Consider the following 24,337-nt stretch of genomic DNA (forward strand, 5'->3'; position numbering starts at 1 on the left):
TGAGGCCAGCAGCAACAGTTCATCAGCAAAGTACTTTCAACAAAGATGGTGTCCTCCAGGGTTGACTCATACTCAGAAAAGGAAGCTGCAACATTTGCAGTTCTAGGAGAAGTGGGAGTAGGAGCTTGAGAAGCAGAGGGATGAGCAGTTTAACAAATACAGACCCATGGTTCCTCAAGGCAAGGTGTGGAAGGTCAAAGCCGGTGATCAGCCAGTAGGATCAGTCGAGCCGCCCAAGCCGACCTATCTGATTGGCACAGAGGACCGGTCTGACCGCCCTGCACAACCGGTTAGACCGGTTGCTCCTGAAGCAGAACATAAAGCTGAATCGGCAATGCCCATTTTTGGCTCCTTGTGATGAAGAAAGCACATTGGCTCCTTAGGTACAGGATGATGAGGAGTTGGTGGATTATGGGTCATCACCAGAACGCAGCAACATGGAGATCAACGTGGTGCGCTTATCTTCGGATTACTTTGTGGTTCCGGAGGAGGATGTGGCTCATCTTGAGTTTGGGCCATGTGATGCTGTGTTTCAGAAGCCAAAGGAATCAGATAACCATTTGAAAGCTCTGTACATGAGGGGGCACATCAATGGGAAACCGATTTCTCATATGCTCGTCGACAGTGGGCCATTGTGAACTTGATGCCATATTATTTGTTCGAGAAGCTCGGTGGCATGGACAAAGAGCTGATCAAGATGAACATGATGGTCAGTGGCATGAAACGAGGTGATCCTATCGGCGCCAAGGGGGTTGCTTCCATGGAGCTGACCATGGGGACCAAGACGCTTGCTACGGCCTTCTTCGTCTCCGAGGTTGTCACACCCGATTTATAAAAACATAAATCGAGCAATCATATATGCGCCAGGATCAAGTCACGCATATATACAACAGAATCATCAAGATATCACAACACGTATCTCGAAATGAAAGCATATAAATTATAAGTGAATTATTTTATTACAACTGAATCAAGAATCAGTTCAAGGAATGCGGAAGCATAAAATAAATACATGAAGAATAGGGCGCCACAGGGACGTCAACTGGGAGACAACACCTAGAAACCGTCGACTCCGCTGATGTAGTCCTCCACGTCGCCTGGTACTGAGCAGCAGTCGAAGATGTCCCAGAGAGAACAGAAGAGTAGAGGAGGCAAGTGTGAGTACACAACTTGTACTCAACAAGTATAACACGAATTATGAGACTCTAAGGTTAGCTGACTCAACTGTATTAACTTTTAATCTTGGCAAAATTTTATTAAAACTATTTACTACAAGTGGATGAATTACCATAACCCAAGTTACATAATAATTAATCAAAATTAACCATGAGTCTACTAAGAACCAAGCCAAACCACCAAAAGTACAACCCCACTAATCAGACGGAGGATCTGGGTCGCTCATGACTGTGAGCACGGCTAGTATACCAGTTTTACACTCTCGAGAGGTTGCACAACTTTACCCACAAGTCGTGAGCCACGCTAGTTGCCCATCACACTTCCTTAGGTGAGATGACTAGCAAGCACACTACGAGACCGTTACAAAGGATCACGTTAGTAAGGTGTAACCGCTAAGGTTTCTGGATCAGCAACGATGGGGCCCACCTCACGGGGGTACAAGACACAAAGCACAGACCAAGCCGGAGGAGCAGGGACTATTGAAGCTTACCACCCCTCTTGCCCCGTAGGTAAGTTACTCCCGAACCAAAATGACCTAATTAATAAGTCAAGACCGTCCCATTCAAGTCTTGTGGTTGCGCAGTCGTCCCAGGTTGTCGCTTTATGAACCGGTTCTTATGGAGAGTGGCCAACCAAGCACTAAGCACCGTGCTGGCCCCCTAAACCATGTTTCTATTAAAAACATCTTTTAAGGAGACGTGAGCCACTCAAGCACACAACACAGAGGGCCACTCTCAGAATTAAGTTGCATATAACCATTAATCAAATTAATTAAAAAGGACCAAGATGTGTGAGAGCGCAGCACCTAGCACGACTAACCAAAATGCAACCCAAGGTATTTATATATGAAGGATAAGGTGGCTAGGAAATCCTTATAGGTATACAGAATTAAAATGCAGTATGAAATTGTATTTAAAAGTGATGGGTTATTCATGTTATACTTGCCTTCCTCAAAGTTCTCCAGCTGTTGCTCAAACTGCTCTGTAGAAAGGGGCTCCTGGTGTTCACCATCTGTTTGCAGCATAACGGAATTTATAAGAGACAGATATTGTACGATTCTGGAAAGAAAACTCTGGCAGGATAAAGTAGAGAGAAAAGAGTGTACGGTTTTACCCCCAGCGTTCTAACTCAATTTTGATTATTTAATTCAGGTTTGCATTAAAGTTGTTTTTGCATGAACAAGTTTAACTTCTAAACTATGCAATCAACCAAAAATCCAAATCAAATATTTTGCACAATCACAAACATTCAATATTCAAACGTTAGTCGAGTTTATCACTCCACTCGACTAAACAAATAGGCGCTCTAGCGTATTTTTGCAAAGGCATCCTAGACTTATGAGGATAGTCAGAAAATTGTAGGCCACGTCTACTGAAATTATCGGACTAATTCTCGGAAAATGCAGAGAGGGTTAGCAAAAATTGAGGTTTAGAGCTCAAGGAATAGAAGTAGAAACGAATGTTTGAGTTTTGCGGAAACAAAGCAAGCGAAAGGAAATCCCTAAACTCGACCATTTCTATCTAGGCTTCATCCTACAGTCGACACGGCTCTGATACCAATTCTGTCACACCTGATTTATAAAAACATAAATCGAGCAATCATATATGCGCCAGGATCAAGTCACGCATATATACAACAGAATCATCAAGATATCACAACACGTATCTCAAAATAAAAGCGTATAAATTATAAGTGGATATTTTTATTACAACTGAATCAAGAATCAGTTCAAGGAATGCGGAAGCATAAAATAAATACATGAAGAATAGGGCGCCACAGGGACGTCAACTGGGAGACAACGCCTAGAAACCGTCGAGTCCGCTGATGTAGTCCTCCACGTCGCCTGGTACTGAGCAGCAGTCGAAGATATCCCAGAGAGAACAAAAGAGTAGAGGAGGTAAGTGTGAGTACACAACTTGTACTCAACAAGTATAACACGAATTATGAGGCTCTAAGATTAGCTGACTCAACTGCATTAGCTTTTAATCTTGGCAAAATTTTATTAAAGCTATTTACTACAATTGGATGAATTACCATAACCCAAGTTACATAATAATTAATCAAAATTAACCTTGAGTCTACTGAGAACGAAGCCAAACCACCAAAAGTACAACCCCACTAATCAGACGGAGGATCTGGGTCGCTCATGACTGTGAGCACGGCTAGTATACCAGTTTTACACTCTCGAGAGGTTGCACAACTTTACCCACAAGTCGTGAGCCACGCTAGTTGCCCATCACACTTCCTTAGGTGAGATGACTAGCAAGCACACTACGAGACCGTTACAAAGGATCACGTTAGTAAGATGTAACCGCTAAGGTTTCTGGATCAGCAACGATGGGGCCCACCTCACGGGGGTACAAGACACACAGCACAGACCAAGCCGGAGGAGCAGGGACTATTGAAGCTTACCACCCCTCTTGCCCCGCAGGTAAGTTACTCCCGAACCAAAATGACCTAATTAATAAGTCAAGACCGTCCCATTGCAGTCTTGTGGTTGCGCGGTCGTCCCAGGTTGTCTCTTTATGAACCGGTCCTTATGGAGAGTGGCCAACCAAGCACTAAGCACCGTGCTGGCCCCCTAAACCATGTTTCTATTAAAAACATCTTTTAAGGAGACGTGAGCCACTCAAGCACACAGCACAGAGGGCCACTCTCAGAATTAAGTTGCATATAACCATTAATCAAATTAATTAAAAAGGACCGAGATGTGTGAGAGCGCAGCACCTAGCACAACTAACCAAAATGCAACCCAAGGTATTTATATATAAAGGATAAGGTGGCTAGGAAATCCTTATAGGCATACAGAATTAAAATGCAGTATGAAATTGTATTTAAAAGTGATGGGTTATTCATGTTATACTTGTCTTCCTCAAAGTTCTCCTGCTGCTGCTCAAACTGCTCTGCAGAAAGGGGCTCCTGGTACTCGTCCAAAGGCTCAGCGTCTACTCACGATCGCAACGCCAAAACATGGTCCAACACATACACATACATGCAAACAAAGACAAAAGATAAGAAACAATACAACATTATATAGAAACAGCACACAAAACTATGATAGAACTATTCTACGCTTTATAACGATCGCGTGAGCGCGAGAATCACCTAAAACGGAGCTGAGACGCTAAATCTAGGGCTAAAACAAGGTCCAGGGACCTTTCTGCGAGAAATCAGAACTTCCAGGGATGCCCTGGGCAAAAACTAGGGACCTAAACATAATTAAAGGGTGGATCCAGGGTCTAACTCGTGAAAACACAGGGCATGGACGGCGGACCCAATTTCCAGAAAGCTTAGGGAGCTCCAGCGCTAAAAACAGGACCTAGATGGAATTTTTTTGAACGGCGCCAGACTGCGTGTTGATTCCGGGAAAACAGAGGGACTCTTTAACAAAATAGCTAGGCCGAACCGGTATCTTCGGATCCGGACGCTCGGATCTGGATCTGGCGGCTCACCAGGTTTGGGCGCCCGGGGCGGCGGCGCTTGGTCGCCGGCGACCTACCCGCGGCGGCGTGGCTCGGGCTCGCCGGAATTCGCCATAAACGGCGCTCCAGGGGTCAAAACAACTCAAGTTTGGGTCGAGCGTGATCAGTGCGGCATGTGTGATCCACCTAGGGCTACTGCGGGGCTCGGGGAGGACTCAGGCGATGCGCACGACGACGGGGGCGGGTCTGCGCGGCGGCGCATCGCCGGCGTGCGGCGCTCTGGGCGCAAAAGTGGGCTACGGTCTACCCTAACCCGTGCAGAAGGAACAGGGGTGCATGCTGGGACTCACCGAGGACTTGGGTTGGCCGGAGCTAGAGTGCAGGGCGGTCGTCGACGGTGACCGGCGGTGGAAGTAGTCGAGGCTCGCGGGGAAGATCGGCGCGGAGGGACTCCGTGGTGCTGGGTGCCTTGGATCGCCTCAAGGGGTTCCTGTGGTGGTGTGCAGGGGGTCAGAACAGCCAGAACTCGACCAGCGGCGAGGAATTTACCATGGCGGAGCAGCCCACCGGCGACGACTCCTTGGCGAAATCTCGGCGAGGCAGAAGCTCGGGGCTCGACTGCCTGGCTCGGGGAGCTCCCTGGGGTTGAGGTGAAACTGTTGCAGGGCTCAGCAAGGTCGGGAGTACGGTGGAGCGACGGCTCGACGGCGACGTAGAGGAGCCGGCGCGGCGGAGCCGACGGGCAGTCGCACTGGGGCTTCGGTGGCGGCTGTAGCGACGAAGGTAGGGCAGAAGGGGTTGGAGATCCTATTTGTAGGGCGGCGGGGGACCCTTGGCGTGCGGGCCGAGCGCGAGAGCCTCACCGGAGATCTCGGGTGGCCGGTGCGGGTCGGGGAGGAAGAAGGAGGAGAGAGGAGAGGGGAGACGCTGACGTGCGGCCTTGGCTAGCAGAGAGAGAAAGAGAGCGCTCGGGCTGGGGAAAAGCTGGGCCTCGGGCGCGTGCTGGGCCGCGTGAAGAGGAGGGAGAGGAGGCACGGCTCGGGCCGACCGATGGAGGCGGACTGGCGGCCGATGGAAGCAGGGCGCGGCCGATGTGGAGGCGGGGATCGGCTGATGGGAAGCGGAGATCGGCCGATGTGGAGTGAGCTGGGCCTTGGCGCAGGTGGAGCTGGGCGGCCGATGGGGGCTGGCTGATTCCTTTTTCCTAATCTCCTTCTCTTTCCTTTTCAAGCTAACTCCATCCTTCTTGAATTCAAATGAGATTCGAATTCAAACTTAACCATTCAAACCAAACAAAAGAGATGCACCATCATGAATGCACAAACATGTTGAGCCTAAAATAAATTCTTAATTCCTTGTGGTATTAATTTAAATGCAAGATAAATCAAGAAAAACTTTAGAAACTTTATTTAAGCCAAAATATATTCATTAAAAATTAGGAAATTTACATTAGGGTGTTACAGAGGTGCAATGTAACTTCAGCAAGATCTTGGGGCGTGATTGGACACATGCAAACTAGTGCATTCCTTCTACTTTGCATCAGTTCTTAATTCAGTGGATCGGCGATGAGATAAAGGTGGTTCATGGAGATAATTCATCTTTCATTGTTGCGGCCGATTCGACTTCTATTGGTATTCATGAAAACATTAAATGTTTATCGGGCTTGGATTTGTCCGATTATGAGCTTAGGAGTTGTACGAAGGATGGCTTCATTTCTTCTGTATTAAAGCAGATGGAGAATCGAGTAAACCATTTAATGTGATCGATATGCGTACAAATTTAGAATGGTTATAGCAATGGATTGAGCACTATCGGGCGCATAAGAACGATATGTGTGAAGCTATTGAGGACTTCAATGAAATAGAGAAATTAGGACAAGGGTTTACATCCGCTGATCCTTTAGAGGAAGTGGATCTTGGAGATGGCTCCATTCCTAGGCTGACTTTTGTAAACAAGAATTTATCGGCTGATTATAAAGCCGATTTGATTAAATTATTGAAAGAGTACATTGATTGTTTTGCATGGGATTACCATGAGATGCCTAGTTTGAGGCATGACTTAGTTGAGCATCGGCTACCCATTAAAACTGGTTTTAAACCATATAAACAACCTGCTAGGCATTTTAATACTGTTATGTATGACCGAATTAATGAAAAAATTAATCGTTTGTTGGATGCGGGATTTATTCGGTCTTGTTGTTATGTCGATTGAATTTCTAATATCGTGCCTGTTGAGAAGAAAGGATCAAGTAAAATTAGAGTATGAATTGATTTTAGAGATCTTAATAAAGCTACTCCTAAAGATGAATATCCTATGCCTAAAGCCGATATGTTGAATAATGATGCTTCTGGACATAGAGTCATTAGTTTCCTTGATGGTAATGCTGGTTATAATCAAATATTCATGGCTGAATAAGACATGTCCAAAACAGCCTTTAGATATCTAGGCTTTGTTGGTTTGTTTGAGTGGGTTCTCATGACTTTCGGTTTGAAAATGCCGGCGCAACTTATCAAAGAGCTATGAATTTGATTTTCCATGATCTGCTTGGTGTTATCTTAGAAGTCTATATTGATGATATTGTGATTAAATCGGCCGGATTGGATCATGACTTGGCTGATTTGAGGCTTGCTCTTGAGAGGATGCGTCGGTATGGTTTGAAGATGAATCCACTTAACTATGCTTTTGGTGTATCAGTTGAGAAGTTCTTGGGCTTCATTATTCATGAGAATGGCATAGAGATTGATCCTAAAAGAATTGAAGCTATGAAGAAGGTGCAGGCTCCCACATACAAGAAAGACTTGCCAAAATTCCTAGGCAAGTTGAGCTTATTGAGAAGATTTATATTTAACTTGCTGGAAATATTGATGCTTTTACTCCTATTCTTCAACCTAGATGAAGCCGAATTTACTTGGGGGGCAAAACAGCAAGAGGCATTCGAGAAGATCAAACTTTATTTGTCTTCACCACCGGTGCTCAAGGCGCATAGGAGAGGGGTTCCTTTCAGGCTTTACACGGCAGTTGAAGACAAGGTTATTGGAGCTGTTTTGACTCAAGAAACCAAAAGGAAAGAGTATGTTATTACTTATGTGAGCCGACAACTTATTGATGCAGAGACGAGGTATACTTTTATTGAGAAGTTATGTTTGTCTTTATATTATGCTTGTACCAAGTTGAGGTATTATTTATTATCTAGTACTTGCATAGTAGCATGTCAAACTTATGTGATTAAGCATATGTTACATAAGCCGATTTTGAGTGGTCGAATCGGCAACTGGGGTTATGCACTTGTTGAGTATAATTTGGCTTGTGAACCTTTGAAATCCATGAGAGGCCAAATTGTAGCAAACTTTATTGTTAAACATCGGATTGATAATGAGCATGACTTTGAGGTCGGCTATGTTACTTGTACACCATGGAAGTTGTATTTCGATGGATTGGTTTGTGGTGATGGTCAAGAGATTGGTGCTATTTTTATTTCTCCAAATGGTGCCATTTTTTATGTCTAACCGACTGAAAGAAGATCGTAGTAATAATCAAGTAAAATATGAGGCACTTTTATTCGGCTTGGAATTTTTACAATCGATGGGAGTGAAGCATTTGGTGATTCTCTTCTAGTGGCATGAGAAAATAGAAAAGAATCCTAGGAGGTGGCATGATGTTTTATCTAAAGCTTTGTGGGCTCATCGTATATCTAGGCATGGTGCTACTAAAGTTACTCCTTTTGAGCTTGTGTACGGTCAAGAGGCTGTTTTGCCTCTTGAGGTGAATCTGGACGCTTATAGATTGGCCAAACAGAATGACCTTTCCGCTATTGATTACCATGATTTAATGATAGATAACATTGATGAGGTGACCGACGAGCGTTTGAAGGCTTTGAAGGAGATTGAGAAGGACAAGCTTCAAGTAGCTAGGGCTTACAATAAAAAGGTAAAGAATAAATCTTTTCAGGTAGGTGAGCTAGTTTGGAAGATGATTTTGCCTCTTGGGATGAATAACAACAAATTCGGCAAGTGGTCGCCAAGTTGGGAAGGTCCGTACAAGATATCTTCGGGAATTCATATATGGTGGAGACGCTACAAGGAGAGCATTTACCTAGGGCTCTTAGTGGAAGATACTTGAAGAAATATCATCCTAGCGTGTGGCAAGATGCTTGAAAAAAGAGATGGCCGATATACGAGTATCGTCATTAGAATTATTTTTAACCGATGTGTTCTGTGTTAAGCATCGTCTTTAGAACAGTTCTAGTTCTGGTTATTGTTTTTTGTCATTCAAAGCTCACAAAAAGGTAAGGGGCATATGTTGACAGTCAAAATTGGCAAATACCGAGGCCGATCGTCAGACCAATCTGGCTGGCTGTAATCCTAGTTGGTTTAGAATTGGTAATTCGGAATACTTTGTAAACCAATTCGTGAAGGGGTACGACTTCCCTAGCTTATATATATGAAGGCTAAGGCCGATTGGGGATAATCTCAATCAATTCAATCATTATTGCACTTACTTTTTACTCTCCAAACTCATCTCTTTTCCAAACCCTAATTCTGTTTTTCTTGCGTCTCTGCGGCGTTTGAGGGCGTTCTGAGTGGCCTGTCGACCTCAGAACAACTCTAGCTCCATTAGCCTGACGGGGTCCCTCCCGGGCTTGTGGATCTAGATCGTCGTGATGCCCCTAGAGGAACTGGTCTGACCGATCTGCACAACCGGTCTCACAGGCCTACGCAGGAGCACCGCCGGTGACGATCATTGCGATCCGCATGTTCTAGCGCATTGGTTATGTTGATCAGATTTGCGTCAGCAGCTAGTCTCAAGGATACAGTTTGATTAGCAAAAAAGGAGTAATAGACAAAAACAAAAGATAGAAAAGAAATACACATGAGAATAGAGGATTGAGAAACATTATGGAATTTCCACAGTAGTTTGTTCCGATGGTTATCATCGCACTAATCTTAAAGGAAGAAAATTAGGTCAAGATGGATGTTTTGTTTCAGTTGCCACGAATTCCGTCCGAAGGGCATTGTTTCCTATGTTTCTCTTACGCCCTCATTGACCCCCAAATGTTGCTACAATGCAAATTCCTGCTGATTTAGCAAGCTTACATTTTACTGGTTTTATGGAGTTCTATCACCTATGGGCCCTCTCAACCCCATTGTCAGGAACACCTCCAACGGTTAAACCTCTTTTGGTCGTCCAGTCATCCTGCACGACGATAGTTGAGGCTCCTACCGGCTAAAGGATTGCCGTTACCAAGGACTCGATGTGATACCAAAATTAAAGCTGAGGTGAAAGGCATACAATACAAGGGTTGGACAAAATTTCACGCAATCCTGTTGCAAGTTGCCAGCACGTACCGATAACATAAACATGAACATAGCAGCAGCTTGTTCGGAGATAGTTGACCTCAACGAGGATGACGCTGACTGGCATCAAGGATAAACCCCAAGTTATTCTTCCCCCCTCATGCATCCAAAAAGTCCTGGACATATCCACAGTTAACAACGACTTGACTGGGCGCTTCAGTAATTGTTCAGTGAAAATACTCCCTCCCTTTCAGAATATAGCTACATTTGGACTTTTTAAAGTCAAACATTTTCAATTTTGACTACAAATAGCAAAATAATCATAGAGGCTAATAAGATAAAAATTATGTTAGTAGATTTATCGTGAAACCAACTACTGTAAAATGTAACTTCTTCTATTTGAAATAATTTACTTTTAGAAATATTGTTGGTCAAAGTTAAAAAAATTTGACTTTAAAAATCTAAACGTAGCTATATCGTGGGACGAAGGGAGTACGAACTAGCAAGTATAAGCTGTTGGAGTTCTGATAGCTTGCTTGTAGTAGACTGGTTTACCGTAGCCCTGAAAGTATGGTAGTGATGATACCTTTTGTGCTGTAGTCTGTCTGGTGAGCAGAGTACACTGTGAATCAAAAAACGTTCTGCAACGTCTTGAACCCATTTTGTCCTAAATGCAATGCAAATTCCTAACTCTAGAAAAGAATACTGAACTAGCATGGCCACTCTACATGCATCAAAGTATCAAAGCAATTTGCAAGTGCTGTAAATCATGTACTATGCGAGTATGGTGACTGGAGAGGCACTGGCGGAGCCACGTGTCGGCTAACCTGGGCGCCGGCCCCCCCCCCCCTGCTCCAGTGCCCATCTTCGAGCATCCGGGTACTTGAGGTCACTCAAGCCCGTCCAACTCCTGCCATCTAATCGCCATGCTCCCTGGCTGCCGCGCCCCACGGCGAACAGTGCTGTCCACAGCCGCACGTCAGGGCCGAGAGGATGCTTCATCTTTTCGATGTCTCTGCAAGTGCAAGCCGTCAGTACTAGTTCTAATTTGAGTGTTCCAGACCCATCTTTGCAGCAGTATTAGTTCGGTTTTGGTATGGGCTAGAATAGCACATTAAAAAGGCATTACATGTTCATTTCCAGTTTATATATCCATCTAAAATTGGATAAATCTGCAAACGAAAAATCCAGATATCCTATAAAAAAACATAGGATTAAAATCTGCAAAATTATTCATCAAAAGCAAGTCAATATATGTTTCAGTTGCAGTAGAAATACACTTGTTTGCAGGAATTATGGAGAGAACATGCAGTTCAAATGACATCACAAGGCATGGTCCAGCAATTCATTTGAAGAAATTGACTGAAATTCTGCAAGCATTTTAGCCTGTTTTCTGCCTCTTGCATCTCCACTTGAGAAACTGGTTGCCACTTGCCAGCGAGATATTACCCCTCGTTAGTTTCTTGCCCCAATGGTCCTTCAGATATCCATCCATAATTTTAGGGGAGAAATAATGCAAAAAAATATGTAAACGCTACAAATTACAGTCGCAGCTCTGCACGCACGCAAACACCCAAAAAGGCAGGTATAAAAGGTAGCACTAGTTGGTGAATAGAGTACGGAAAACGACACAGCATTTAGCACCATCATTTTCTTGAGTTCCAGGGGCGGCTGCAGCAGACAACCATCCCTCATCCGAATTCACCCATGAGATTACCTCTAATATCGGTCTCGGATTTGCCGGGTCGGCCATTGCAGTCACTCTTAAGGCGCACAAACACAGAGGCATGGTTGTACCCACCTCCCTTACGGCAAATCAACCACGAGCTCGCAGTCAACATCAAATGCTTTGTCATAGAACCGGCCAGCAGATTACAGCTCAGTCCTCAAACTGAATGGTGAGAACAGCACAAACCTCGGCTTGGATGCCTCTGCAGTGCATCTTCCACCTTTCATTTTGAAGAAATGACAATTGACGCTAATGGTACTTGTATGTCAAAGAATAAGAACAAGAACCATAACACTAAAAATTTGCACAAGATTTAATTGATCTCTCCAATTTCAGCTGGAGCTAGAATTATGGTATTTTGCAGGATACAGGTGCAGGCTACTTTTCTGAATTTCTCAGAGCCCACTTGGAGCAAAAGCAACCCGCTTGAGTGCTTCGCATGCACGATCCGTATTTTGAAATGAAATTTGACACATTCTTGACAATGTATCCTTCACGAGATCTTGCTCATGGATTACGGAAAGGGCTGGAAACCGAAAAACAGTGTAGCAGCAGCTGGCCAGGTGATTGCATCAATATCAGCACTATTACAGCTTTAGACAAAGTCTAGAAAAATAAGGCCCGGATGCTGTACCTCACGTCATAGTGGTCGCTGCAACGTGCAAATTCGCAAGGGAGGTGTCAGTGCGCCAAGTCCTTTTCTGTTAGTCGATGCTGCGGTCCTTGTAATGCTCAGCTGCTGTCCGAACAAGCACAAATCCAAATTGTAATTTGAGCTCATGTCATGAAATGACTACAATGAAGCGGAGTTAACAGCATGCCAATATGGGAAACTAATGGGCATATGGCAAATAGGTGGTTGACTTTTGCAATGGTCGGAAATAGTAAAGGAAACTCTCTCTAGACATGGTTTAGAAAAAACTTGTCAAACCAGACTATGTAGATCACCAGTTTAATCAGATACATGGATTGGTGTCACACCCGGTTTTGAAAAAGAACCGAATGCATCTCATATGTGCGCCAGGATCAAGTTCCACATATATGATAGACGATACAAGTGTATACCCGAGACAATATCATAACGAAAGAGAGTATCATAGTACTTTATTACGTGACCGAAAGTCTTAATCTTAAGTAAATAAATAAAAATTTATAACTAGCAGCGGACTTCAACTTCACAGGCAGATGACTGGGAGACATACGCCTAGTACTCTTTAAAATCTTCAGGAAACTCTGGACAACTATCTTGTTCTGAGCAGCATTTGTTTTAATAAAGCAAGCGTGAGTACACTTATGGTCGGTACTCAGTAAGTGGAGTAAATTATATGATATGCAAGGCCAAAATTAAGGAAAGGGTGACATGGTTTGACTGCGATAAATATTTTTAGTTGATCAAGTTTTATTTAGCAAGCATTAACTAAGTGTAAGTATATACCAACCCTTAAATAAATATAAGAGATAGGTAACAACACCATGAATAAAATACATCAATTTAGTTCATCTTTAAATTCAATTATCATTTGAGGGTCCAAGCCGCTCTTAACCGTGAGCACGACAGATATATCAGTTTTCACTCTACAGAGGTTGTACACTTTACCCACAACTCGTGTTTCCCTTAATGCCCGGGTTTGCAAGACCCTTAAACACATCCGAGGTGAGTGGCAGGGATTCACTACGAGGCCTTTATAAAGATTTTTTAACTTGCAACGGTTCACTAAGATTTCAGGCTACAGTGTTCATAACCCTCCTTAATAAGACGGTACCTTAGCCAAGAACCGTAAACAAAGCCTCCAAGAGGACCGAGCTATACCCCATCAACACACTCCCATCTTGCCCTTTCGGTAAGACCATTACAAGCTAAAGTTTCTAATTAATTAGCCAAGACTAGAGCCATGTAGTATTGTGGTTGCACTGTTTTTCTAGGTGGTTCTCCATATTCCAATTAATGCAATGATCTTAACTATCACCATAAAAGTATTACAAAACATGAGTAAAACCAGTGTAGCGTAATTTCTAGGTTATTCAACCAAAATCTAAGTAAAAACAACTAGCGTAGCTACAACATAAATATAACAATCCAGATTTAATCAAGGAAGTTCAAAGAAACTAGGCACATCCTTAGTTTGGGGTCCATCATATTATAAACTCGTGCATGCAAATAAAGTAAATATGTGTATTTGGAAAGTTATTAGGACTGGAATATGATCAAGGACCACTTGCCTTCGTCCAAGAACTATTGCTGCTCGGGAACATCTTCAAAGCCTTGCTCTTACGGACCCTCGAACTGTGCATGGTCCATCGTAACACACAAGTACATACAAATGAACAAGTACATTAAATAAGCAACAGTACACCAATAATATAAACAGAGCAAAACATTGCTATAAAGCTACTATATGCGTTGCAAGGGTCACGTGAGTGTGAGAATCGATGAAAATGGAGTTAAAACGGAGAAGTTATGGCTAAAACATGATTCTAGGAGCTTATTTGTAGAAGATTTGAAACTAGAAGGGCTCTGAACAAAGAAACCGAGAGCTAGAACACAATTAAATCTTAGATCTAGGGTTTAGATTGAAAAACAGAGGGGCTAGGGACGACGGGTTCTATTTTAGAAAAGGATAAGGGCTTAAACAGAAGAAAAAGGATCCATTCATTAATACTTTTGAACTATCGTGGACTACGGGTTGATTTCGATAGAACTCAGGGGCTAAAGTGCAAAATACCCTAGGGTTAACCGGTATTGGTTATTTGACTATGGTCTAGATTCGGATCTGGATCGGACGGCTACGCGAGGTTGGGGCGGCACGGGCGGCGGCGCTGCGTCGGCGGCGATGGCGGATGGCGGTGAGCAGAGGCGGGCTCGCCGGGAAATCGCGTAAACGCGATTCCGGCCACTATTTCGACTCGAGTTTGGTCAGGGAGAAAGAGAGCAAGGAGGGGAACACGTTTAAGGGATCGGGACAAGGCGCCGTGGGCCGATGAAGGCGGACGGTGGCGGCGCGCGTGTCAGACCCGGGGCTACGGGACTGTGTACATAACGTAGTTTAAATAGGATTAAGAGATAAAGCCTGTCTTATATCTTATTTATGTTGTTCTCTTCTCGTATGAGTAGGAGATAAAGCTAGTCGGTACAGAAGGAAACTACTCGAGTTGTACTCGGGTACGATTACTTGGCTAGTATTGGACTAGGATTCATGTAACCCTATCATCCCGGATATATAAGGGGGGGGCGGGGACCCTCTCAAAACACAACATCTACACTCAAGGCAATACAAACCGCCATACAGGACGTAGGGTATTAGGCCCCTCGCGGACTGAACCTGTCTAAGTTTTGTGTTCCTTGCACCTTCGAGTTCCTGATCTCGGCGTCTCCTCACCTAAACTTACCACCTTGGGTATATCCCTCGGTGGGCAGCCGATAAAACACCGACAGCTATCGTGCCAGGTAGGGGAGCACATCGAAGGTCCACCGGTGAACTCGATGGCATCTTTCCAGTTCACCAGGTCAGTGCCCTCTCAGGGCACGACGTTTGTTGTTGGCTCGTGGGTCTGCGTCGCAGATGGTGCAGGCAGTTTCCATCGATTCCTTGTCGACATGAAGCCGAAAACTCCTGTGGCGGGTTCTCATAATGACCTCGACAAGTTCTTTGATGATCTTGATGACTTCTCAATCCATGGATCCGCTACGAGGACCGAGGAGGAGTCTGCTTCCGGTGTGACTTCATCTAGCGCTGCAACAACCTTCCTTAGGTTGGACTCGTTCCAGTCTGAGGATTCGCGTAGCCAATCACGACTCGGTCTACGCAATTTGGCCACTAATCTTCAGGAGGCCAACATCTCCGAGTCAATCTCCACATTGGAGAAGGACTTGGACTCTTTACTCCAACTCGGAAAGCCCGAAGCCACCGTATGTCGGGGGGCTTCGGGTTGTTTTGGTGCCAACGGTCTAATGATCACCTCCACTCCGGAGGGGCCTTTCGTGCATTGGAAGGGCATGAAATTTCTGATCTACTCGAGGCCGAAGACCAACTTGTGGCACACCTCGAGCCCTTGCCTTTTTAGGAGGGCAGGCCATTAGCCACTGTGGCAGAGGAGTCGACCAAGCTAGTCGATGCGAGCTCTGATGAGCTCATCTCACGCCAGGTGCTGATGGCGGAAGAAGGCGAGGATGATGGCGACTTGCTCATCGTCGAATTTGATGCGGTATCTAAAGATGAGGCCACAGCCAACGCCGGCGATGAAAACGACACCGATTGTGAGGCACGGAGGACCAGGAACAGAGCTCGCGCTGCCCGCCGAAGGAGGGTCAATAAGCGCATGCGATCTATGCATTGCGAGCTTGACGCCGAATTCGTTGCCGTAAGTGAGCGGGGCTTCAGGACTCCGGTGGCCAACATCGCTAGGGTAACGGCTATACTCGAGTGCAGTAACGATCCAAACGTGTGTCAAACACTTCGTTACGTACAGAGGGCTTGGATTCAGCTTGATCAACAAAACCCGGAGTCTACTCTTAGGGAGGAGTGCGTGGGCAAAAGCCGAAGCCAGGCTCACAGTCGAACGGCAGGCGGCCGTCCCCGACCTCAGCGCAGCAACAACAACGACAATGCTCGCGGGAGTTAGGCCCCTGGCAGGAGGCAGCAGCCACCTCCAGGGGGTAACCCGCGGCAGGCCAATCATCGGCCTCCTCCAGAAGACCTGTGCTAGTGAATCAATGAAGAACGCGATGCGCGGTCTGTGATCAATTCCAGGCGCAAAGAGCGCGAAGTAGCCGAGACAGAGGGTACTGACTGCAGCGATCGTTTTCCAGCTTTCTCCGCACGGTTTAGCAATTACAAGTACCCTGAGCGCTTCAAGCCAATCGGCATCACCAAGTATGATGGCAAACAAGCTCCTCAGCAATGGTTACGTTGCTACTCCACCGCCATTGAAGTCGCAGGGGGCTCCAACATCACCAAGGTCGTCTACTTCCCGATGGCTTTGGACCCTGCGCTGCTCACGTGGTTGGAGATCCTCAGCAACAACTCGATCGACTCTTGGGAACGGGTCAAGAAGGTCTTCATCGACAACTTCCAGGGGGCGATCACTCGCGCAGGTACTCGTCATGATCTTGCTCAATGTAAATAGGAATGTAACGAGCTCCTACGGTCCTATACACGCTGTTTCTTCGACGTTCGCGCTACCATTGCGAATATCTCGGAGGAAGACATCATCGACTGCTTCTACAATGGCATCACCGACCCAGGCGTCTACAGAGACTTTGGGCAGAACAGACCGAAAACTATTGCAGGGCTTCGTGATATGATGCATGACTGGTCCGAGCAGGAGGAAAAGATGCGGGAGCAGTTCCCGAGACGCAATGGTAGCAACCTGAGGTGTCCAACTGACAACCGCAACGACAAGAGCCAGCGGAACTACTCGCGTCCATCCCGAAAGCGCAAGCCAGATGATCTCATCGCGGCTGTGGATCGTCCCACGCGAGGCAAGAAGACAACGACGCAGGAAGAGTTCGAGAAGCTCCTGCAGAAGAAATGCCCATGACATCCTGGTGCCAATCATGCGGCAATTGATTGCCACCACCTCCGGAGGACATTTAGCAATCCCGGTGGTGGCAAGAAGAGCAAGAAGCCAGTGGACAAAGAACCCGAAGATGATGACCAAGGGGACAAAGTGCACAACGCGAAGTTCTAGGATGCCTCAAAGACCATCAACGTCATCTTCGGGGGATATGGAGACTTCGGTTCCAGGTGGGAACAAAAACTACTTCTTTGGGAGATCATGTCCGTAGAGCCGGCGGCACAGCGACCACTCCGGTGGTCAGAGGTTCCCATCTCCTTCTCCCGCGATGATCAGTGGACAAGCTTCTCGGAGCCTGGTAAGTTCCCCCTGGTCCTGGATCCGGTGGTGGCAGAAGTCAGGCTCACCAAGGTGCTCATCGACGGCGGGAGTGGTCTCAACCTCATCTTCGCCAGCACTCTGAGAAAGATGGGTCTGGACTTCACGGACATGCTGGTTCCAAGCAAGTCTCCTTTCTACGACATTGTCCCAGGTAATGCAGCGCACCCACTTGGCACGGTGGTTTTTCCAGTCACCTTCGGCACGAGGGAGAACTACCGCACCGAGTTGATTAAATTCGAAGTTGCTAACTTCGAATCTTCTTATCATGCCATACTGGGATGTCCGGCACTCGCCAAATTCATGGCAGCGCCGCATTATATTTATCTGCTTCTCAAGATGCCAGGATAAAGTGGAGTACTCACTCTCCGAGGCGACTTGAAGAAATCATATGATTGCAACCAGGAGGCGATCTAGTATGCTTCAACTACGCGTGTGCCAGATGCTTCAGGGGAAGTACTCGTGGCCACGCAGCAGCTCTCCCAAGCTAGGCTGGAGATCCCTTTGAGAAAGGCTAGCAAGTCGAGCATCCAGTCGACTGGCGATGTGGCCCTCAAGACGATCCAGCTCCAGGAGGGTGACTCATCCAAGACCACCGTCATCAGCGTAGGCTTAGATGAGAAATAGGAACTCGCGCTCGTCAGTTTCCTGCGGGCTAACCGAGACATATTCATGTGGAAACCAGTGGATATGCCAGGGGTGCCCTGTTAGTCCCGGGGCTACGGGGCTGTGTACATAACGTACTTTAAACAGGGTTAAGAGATAAACCCCGTCTTATCTCTTATTTATGTTATTTTTTACTCATTTGAGTAGGAGATAAAGCTAGTCAGTACAGAAGCAAACTACCCGAGTTATACCCAGGTACGATTCCTTGGCTAGTATTGATTAGATCCGTGTAACCCTGACCTCTCGGATATATAAGGGGGGGGGGGGCAGGGACCCATTCAAAACACAACATCAACACCCAAGGGAATACAAACCACAATACAGGATGTAGGGTATTACGCACCTCGCGGCCCGAACCTGTCTAAATCTTATGTTCCTTGCACCTTCGAGTTCCTGATCTCGGCGTCTCCTCACCTAAACTTACCACCTCGAGTATACCCCTCGGTGGGCAGCCGGTAGAACACTGACAGCTGGCATGCCAGGTAGGGGAGCGCATCGAAGATCCACCGGCAAACTTGATGGCATCATTTAAGTTCATCAGTGCCATGCTCCCCAAGGGCACGACGCTCGTTTTCGGCTCATGGGTCTGCGTCGCAGCTGGCACCCACCGTGGGGCCGATCATCGTGATCGTTGGGCGAATTTGAAGGATCTCTTCATCAACATCAATCCACTCAAGGTGGCGGATTGTTACTTTGTACATATGCATCGGCAGATCGATTCATCATCGGATCCTTCAACGAATGGCTGCATAGACCTCGACTACTCGGCTCGACTTTACCTCACGCTGCAACGTCGATGCACCGCGACCGCCGACCTCGACGACCCGGTTCAACTTTGGCTTGAGCCGCAATGTCCGCGCACAGCAGCAATGATTTTGACTACTTTGACTTCGCGAGGACGATCGGCGGCCCGCCGACGACTACATCAACTACTCGTGTCGACTTGAAAACTAGTCGGAATCGACTCTAACTAGTCAAGCTTCATCAACAAATCGTCGTAGCTCCATCAACGAGCTCCACGGTTTCGTCAACATTCGTCCACGAATCAAGCTAAGTGACTTATACCTTTTCCGACTTGTTCTTCACAAGATCGGCTATCTTTTTGGGTACGCCTCTCAACGGGCATGAAACCCTTGGGGGCTACTCCATCATCGGCTACCTATCTGTGTACGTCTCTCGACGGGCATTGAAACCCTCCAGAGCTACACTTCGCCGACTACTTATCCGTGTACATCTCTCGATGGGCATGAAACCCTCCAGAGCTACACTTCGCCGACTACTTATCCGTGTATGACTCTCAATGGGCATTGAAACCCTCCAGAGCTATACTTTGTTGACTATTTTTGCGCACTGTGCATCCTCTTTGTCGCATGACGACTACTTTTTGCTCGTTGTCTCCTCTTAATAGTCGCTAATCTACTCGGGTAGCACATGCCTTAATCCGTAAAACCTCAGGTCTTCTGTCATGCCTAATGCCTTTACGCGTACACGAGATAAAGATCTCATACACACTATGAGTAATGGCTAAAACAGGACCAGATGCTTAAACATAACAGGCATACTACTCAGGAGTTTTAAATCGCCTAAAAAAGAGCTTGACACAGCAATTTTTGCACCGAATAAATTTTTGTGTCTTTACATTATTACTGAGTACTACTCGGTATCTTCGCATTATGCTACATAATGTATGCATTGTTTTTTTTTAGATCAAGCTTCGGCAACAACTCTTCAGGTAGCACGGCGTGCTATTACAGTTTTGCTAGTTCCCAGGCTCGGGGGCTGGGCGATGCACACTACTCGACATGGCTCTTTCGGCTCTCCTGGCTCGTAAGCTCTGGGGCTGGATGCCGCAAAACTACTCGAAGATGACTCATATGAAGACTGAGAGTGCAGAAGAAATTTTAAGTCACCGCGTGGTTAAATAAACCAGCGGGAGGCTCAGTTTCACTATGCAGAAGGCGAAGAGTTTTTCTTGGAATTTCAGAGTAACACCAATGCCACGATTTTTGGATCCTTATTTCCAAACCTGGGAGATTTGGATTCAAGACTTGGGGGCTGCGGGATATGTGGCATCGAATACTTATTTTTTCAAATTTATTTGAAAAGTAAGTAAGGGAGATTCAAGACTAATGCGACCCTCAGCCTGATTCTCCGATTCAACCTAAGGCTCGGGGGCTACTCCATATGGAGTGCGATTTTTCAATCGCACACCATATTAAGGAAGTAATTCGGGGCATGAGCACCTCATAGCTTCGATGCAGCCAAGAAAGTATTCGAAGAAGAACTTCAAGACGGAGCTTCAAGAGAAGCCGAAGACTGCTTCGAAAGTACTCGAGAAGCCTGCAGTACTCAGCTACGAAGAGCTCGGGGGCTTATCAGACCCGGGGCTACGGGGCTGTGTACATAACGTAGTTTAAATAGGGTTAAGAGATAAAGCCTGTCTTATCTCTTATTTATGTTGTTTTCTACTCATTTGAGTAGGAGATAAAGCTAGTCAGTACAGAAGGAAACTACCTGAGTTATACTTGGGTACGATTCCTTGGCTAGTATTGATTAGATCCGTGTAACCTTAACCTCTCGGATATATAAGGGGGGTAGGGACCCATTCAAAACACAACATCAATACCCAAGGGAATACAAACCACCATACAGGACGTAGGATATTACACACCTCACGGTCTGAACTTGTCTGAATCTTGTGTTGCTTGCACCTTCGAGTTCCTGATCTCGGCGTCTCCTCACCTAAACTTACCATCACACCAGTTATTTATCATGGAAATATTTTTTCACTGCATGACACGACCTTTGGATCCTTATTTCCAAGTCTGTGAGATTTGGATTCAAGGCTCGGGGGCTGCGGGATATGTGGCATCGACTGCTTATTTTTTCAAATTTATTTGAAAAGTAAGGAAGATTCAAGACTAATGTGACCCTCAGCCTGATTCTCCGATTCAACCTAAGGCTCGGGGGCTACTCCATATGGAGTGCGATTTTCAATCGCACACCATACCAAATAAGTGATTCGGGGTATGAGCACCTCATAGCTTAGATGCAGCCAAAAAAGTACTCGAAGAAGAACTTCAGGACGGAGCTTTAAAAGAAGCCGAAGACTACTTCAAAAGTACTCAAGAAGCCTGCAGTACTCAGCTACGAATAGCTCGGGGGCTTGTCAGACCCGGGGCTACGGGACTGTCTACATAACGTAGTTTAAATAGGATTAAGAGATAAAGCCTATCTTCTCTCTTATTTATGTTGTTCTCTACTCGTATGAGTAGGAGATAAAACTAGTCGGTACAGAAGGAAACTACTCAAGTTGTACTCGGGTATGATTCCTTGGCTAGTATTGGACTAGGATTCATGTAACCCTATCCTCCCGGATATATAAGAGGGGCGGGGACCCTCTCAAAACACAACATCTACACCTAAGGCAATACAAACCGCCATACAGGACATAGGGTATTACGCACCTCGCGGCCCGAACCTGTCTAAGTTTTGTGTTCCTTGCACCTTCGAGTTCCTGATCTCGGCGTCTCCTCACCTAAACTTACCACCTTGGGTATATCCCTCGGTGGGCAGCCGGTAAAACACCGACAGTGCGGTCGCAGAGCTCCGGCGAGCAAGCGGCGTGGCGGGAAGTGGACAGGGAAAGAGAAATCAGGCCGGCGAGGATCCTCACCCAAAGGCGGAACTCCGGCGGCGGCTCGTGGCAATAGCAGAGCAGCGAGGCGGCGGCTGCGATGGCGACCGAGGAGCGACGGCGAAAGCGGCGGCGCGGCTAGGTTTCTCGCGACAAGAGGCAGCGGCTGCGGGTCTTACGGATCCTAGGGCACGGGGCGGCCATTTTATAGGGTGGTCGAGGGGTCTTGGCATACGGGCCCATGGCAGCGCGCGGCGGGGAAGCTGTGCCGTGGCCAGACTCGGGTGCGAGTCCGAGTCTGGCTCGTGCTGGAGGTCGAGGATGACCCCGATAGACAGGTCCCGCTTATCAGAAAGAGAGAGGGAGGAAAGGAGAGCTGGGCCGCCGGTTGGGCTAGGGAGGGAGGGAGCTAGGCCAGCTGGGCCGCGCGGTGGAGGAAAAAAATGAAGGTTGCTGGGCTGGGCTTTGCGGGTGGAAGGGGAGAGAGAGAAGGGAGGTGTTGGGCTGGGCCAAAAGAGGAAAAGGAGAGAGAGAAAAAGAATTGCATTCAAATACATTTGAATTTGAATTTGAATTTAAAGTCAAATGGAAGACAAGCAATTAAACAATACAATACGGCACGAAATGTACAAGACCTATATTTCCTTATATTTCTTTTCAAGGTTAAGTAATTTACTATTAATTCACGGTAAATGCTCTAAAATTAAAATAATTAGGTTCCTACTTTGAAAATTAGGTTGTTACAATTGGCTATAATGGCTGTAGGTCATCAACAACAGAAGAGCATGAAGGTTTCAAAATTCATTAATCCACTAATTGAAATCTCACATTAAGAGTGATAGCTGAATATCGGATTGTATTCATCTGAGCGATCAGGATTACAGTATATAGGACCCAAGTCAAGGCAATCTCAACCTCCCTGACTTATAGAAACATAATCAGGGGGAGATGCCAACTTGGTCCAGGCGTGAGCCGCAAGGCAGGTGACCAGCCACGGCAAGGAATCCTAACAGATATTGGTCTGATCATTGGTAGAAAGGATGTTTAGACTGGATCTTAATTTTGTGAAGACTGAAGTTGGAAGCCCTTGGTGAAAATGTCGGTGAATTGTGATGTCGACGGAACATGGAGGATGCAGACATTACCAATGGCAACTCGCTCACACACAAAGTGGAGATCAATCTCAACATGCTTCGTGCGTTGATGCTGAAAAGGGTTGGTGCTAAGGTAGACAGCTCTGACGTTGTCACAATAGACAAGAGTTGAGCATGGCAACAAACAGTGAAGCTACTAAAGTAACTGACGAAGCCAACTCGCCTCGGCAACTCCGTTGGCAACAGCCCTGTATTCGGCTTCAACACTGGATCGCAATATAGTGGACTCATCTAGGCCCCTAATTTGAGTTTTGGTAATTAATGACAACATTTATGGACTAACAATTTCTTGAGAACAAATGAGTGTAGAAAGGTCCACAAGTAAAGTGAGCAAACATCGATGCTATGAGAAAGCTTGGAGATGATGTTGAGGGATATGCTCAAGGCAAAGGTATATGATAGGGCTTTTCTATTTTTACCAGTCATAAGGTGATTAGTGGATGAAAAATAACCGGATTAATTTGATAAATAGTCGTACTATGAAGAGGGGTCGATATGCCCTTGCATGATGGTTCTATAGTGCCATTTTTCTCAAATACTTGCATTGCATGAATAAGGGCTAACTTTGTTAGAGAAAATGACAACTTGTTTTCAAAATGAGTGCTGACATGTTGAGGTGGACGGTCCACAACCGTTGAAGAAAATCAGTCAGAAAACTTGGTGTTTCTGGTGGGAGATGAAAAGTGTATGGCGGACAGTCCGCCCAGGGGGAGCGGACAGTCCGCCACTTGTCCTAGGCCCATCGATTGATTCGGTGGTTGTCTGCATCGTTGGTCCGATTTAATCGGTTAATCCCTCGTGTCCGAAATTGTTAAAAGGCGGACGATTCGGCCTAAGGGGGCAAATGGTCCGCAAGCTATCCAAAAGGTTGTCTAGAAACTTTGATGGTTCTGGCGGCACTACAAGAATGAACAGTGGACGGCCCGCCCCTAGGGTGCGTGTGACACTCAGGTAAAAAGCATGGTCACACCCTAGATCTTTAGTGTGTTGTTATGTACAAAGTGTAGCCAAAGTATGTTTAAAAATTTTAATGATAAGGAGAAGTGATAGTTTATATAATTATATTAAAATCAGGGTCCTTTTGTGCTATGTGGGTGAATATAGGGGGTAGAATTCAAATGTATGAGGGTTATTTTGCAAAAGTTCAAAACTTGTGTTTAAATTGCAAAAGTAGGTGCAACTACCTTTTGGATGTATGTGTAGTGTAGTTTTATCTATAGGATTTACATAAAGTTTGAAAATTTAGATAAGTTTCATATTATTTTCAAAACTGTTGCTCTTCTGTGGACGAACCTTGAAGCAAAGTTGTGCATTTTGAAAAACTACACACTTTTGCTTTTGGATCCATCTCCATTTGAGCATTAGTG

The 24,337-nt window shown here is 45.9% G+C and overlaps 1 pseudogene; it reads left to right on the forward strand.

Moving 5' to 3' along the window:
• Window positions 1-676: 676 nt before the first annotated feature.
• Window positions 677-8,752, forward strand: LOC112903729 (annotated as a pseudogene).
• The last annotated feature ends 15,585 nt before the right edge of the window (window positions 8,753-24,337 follow it).

The sequence above is a fragment of the Panicum hallii genome, chromosome 8 (assembly GCF_002211085.1).
Source record: "Panicum hallii strain FIL2 chromosome 8, PHallii_v3.1, whole genome shotgun sequence".
In the NCBI taxonomy this organism is placed as follows: Eukaryota; Viridiplantae; Streptophyta; class Magnoliopsida; order Poales; family Poaceae; genus Panicum; species Panicum hallii.